Source organism: Schistocerca americana, chromosome 6, assembly GCF_021461395.2.
Source record: "Schistocerca americana isolate TAMUIC-IGC-003095 chromosome 6, iqSchAmer2.1, whole genome shotgun sequence".
Taxonomy (NCBI): domain Eukaryota; kingdom Metazoa; phylum Arthropoda; class Insecta; order Orthoptera; family Acrididae; genus Schistocerca; species Schistocerca americana.
The window spans coordinates 131,637,120-131,639,985 of record NC_060124.1 but is presented as its reverse complement, the minus strand read 5'-3'; the positions used below and the strand labels follow the sequence as shown (position 1 = coordinate 131,639,985).

Here is a 2,866-nt window from a genome sequence, read left to right as displayed (position 1 = left end):
GATACAAATAACATGTGTAACAATACCAGAGAAGGAAAGTTGCTACTCACCATATAGCAGAGATGCGGAGTCGTGATAGGCACAACAAAAAGATTCACACAATTATAGCTTTTGGCCATTAAGGCCTTTGTCAGCAGTACACACTTCTTCAAGACTGCAGGTGTGTGTGTGTGTGTGTGTGTGTGTGTGTGTGTGTGGTGTGTGTGTGTGTGTGTGTGTGTGTGTGTGTGTGTACTGCTGACAAAGGCCTTAATGGCTGAAAGCTATAATTGTGTGAATCTTTTTGTTGTACCTATCACCACTCAGCATCTCCACTATATGGTGAGTAGCAACTTTCCTTCTCTGGTATTGTCACATTCCATCCCGGATGTCTGCTTGTGTCTGTATGTGTGGATGGATATGTGCGTGTGTGCGAGTGTATACCTGTCCTTTTTTCCCCCTAAGGTAAGTCTTTCCGCTCCCGGGATTGGAATGACTCCTTACCCTCTCCCTTAAAACCCACTTCCTTCCGTCTTCCCCTCTCCTTCCCTCTTTCCTGATGAGGCAACAGTTTGTTGCGAAAGCTTGAATTTTGTGTGTATGTTTGTGTTTGTTTGTGTGTCTATCGGATATATATAAGAAGGAAACATTCCACGTGGGAAAAATTATATATAAAATCAAAGATGAGGTGACTTACCGAACGAAAGCGCTGGCAGGTCGATAGACACACAAACAAACACAAACATACACACAAAATTCAAGCTTTATATATATATATATATATATATATATATATATATATATATATATATATATATATATATATATAAAAAAACAAAGATGATGTGACTTGCCATACAAAAGCGCTGGCAGGTCGATAGAAACACAAACATACACACAAAATTCAAGCTTCCGCAACAAACTGTTGCCTCATCAGGAAAGAGGGAAGGAGAGGGATAGACGAAAGGAAGTGGGTTTTAAGGGAGAGGGTAAGGAGTCATTCCAATCCCGGCAGCGGAAAGACTTACCTTAGGGGGAAAAAAGGACGGGTATACACTCGCGCGCGCACACACACACACATATCCATCCACACACATACAGACACTAGCAGGAGAGCTTCTGTAAAGTTTGGAAGGTAGGAGACGAGGTACTGGCAGAAGTAACGGGCGTGAGTCGTGCTTCAGTAGCTCAGTTGGTAGAGCACTTGCCCGCGAAAGGCAAAGGTCCCGAGTTCGAGTCTCGGTCGGGCAAACAGTTTTAATCCGCCAGGAAGTTTCATATCAGCGCACACTCCGCTGCAGAGTGAAAATCTCATTCTGGAAACATCCCCCAGGCTGTGGCTAAGCCATGTCTCCGCAATATCCTTTCTTTCAGGAGTGCTAGTTCTGCAAGATTCGTAGGAGAGCTTCTGTAAAGTTTGGAAGGTAGGAGACGAGGTACTGGCAGAAGTAAAGCTGTGAGTACTGGGCGTGAGTCATGCTTCGGTAGCTCAGTTGGTAGAGCACTTGCCCGCGAAAGGCAAAGGTCCCGAGTTCGAGTCTCGGTCGGGCAAACAGTTTTAATCTGCCAGGAAGTTTCATTAGCTATGATTGTTTCAATGCAGGATTACGCTCTTCTTGTAAAGCTGTATTACAAGAATGATGACTGTGCACACGTCCCTCTGCAGAAGTTCTGGACACTGAAGGGTTTGAAAAAAGGCGTTCGTCCGACGACTGCCGTGGGTCTGGAGAAAATGATTTGGAAATTCGAAAAGATGGGTTTGTTTGGTGTGCAAACTGGTAGTGGGAGGAAGCGAATTGATTTGACGTCAGTGGAAGCAGTGGCCACAGCAAAGCAGGAGGAGACAAGTGGCGGTGTGCAAATGTGTAGTGCACAGAGAATAGCCCGAACATTGGACATACCTGTGAGCCCGGTCCATAGAATCATATGCATCCTGTTTACCTGCCAACAAGAGCAACCTTCACTTTAGAATTACTTGCTCGCGTGGAAGTGGACAATGATTGGCCGTGGAAGATTTTGTGAACAGACAAAGACCACTTTCATCTGACAGGATATGTCAATACACAGAATTGTCAAATGTGGGCAACAGAAAATCCACACACAAATCAACCAGTACCACTTCATCCTGAAAAGGTCACTATGTGGTGAGGTTTTATGGCATCATTTATCATAGGGCCATATTTTTTCGAAGAGAGGTGCTTCCTGTCCTGTTTCCTGTACCGTTACTGGTAAGCACTACGAGTGCTTTTTGCGCAACCACGTCATTCCAGCTCTCCAACAGCGTGGATGTGTGGATGGAATCATTTTTATACAAGATGGTGCACCTCCGTACATTTCAAATTCAATTGAGCAGCTTCTGAAGCACTATTTCGGAAGTGCTATTATTATCAGCTGCCATTTCCCTACAGCCTGGCCATCGTGATCACCTGATCTCAATCTGTGTGACTTCTGGCTGTGGGACTATCTGAAAGATGTTGTGTTCAGTGTTCCGATTGCAAACTTAGCTGCACTGAAGGCATGCAATGCACAACACATTCTGAATGTGACCCCCCGGAAACACTTCAATCAGTTGTGGGACACGCTGTTTCTCAATTTCAACCTTTTGCAGAAAATGTTGGACAGCATACTGAACATGTTTTGCTCCAATCACACGGAAATTAAAAATCCGATTTGATTTTGATTGATGCTTTTTATGCGATTTTTGGCCTCAGGACAATTAAAAACCGATTTTTCCCATCCAATGTGATATGACCTTGCCGTGGTGGATGGGGCTTACGTAACTAATGGTATCACACCTGTACACTCATGCATAGTGAGTAGTACAGTTTGTTTTATGTCAAACGTACACCTTAGGCATTGTTGTATGATTCATTTGTCATTTGTAGTC

The 2,866-nt window shown here is 44.0% G+C and overlaps 1 non-coding gene across 1 annotated transcript; it reads left to right on the top strand.

Annotated features, from left to right (window-relative positions):
- The first annotated feature begins 1,456 nt into the window (after window positions 1-1,456).
- Trnas-cga lies at window positions 1,457-1,531 on the top strand. The gene has a single exon. It is a non-coding gene; the product is annotated as a tRNA-Ser (tRNA).
- Window positions 1,532-2,866: the final 1,335 nt, after the last annotated feature.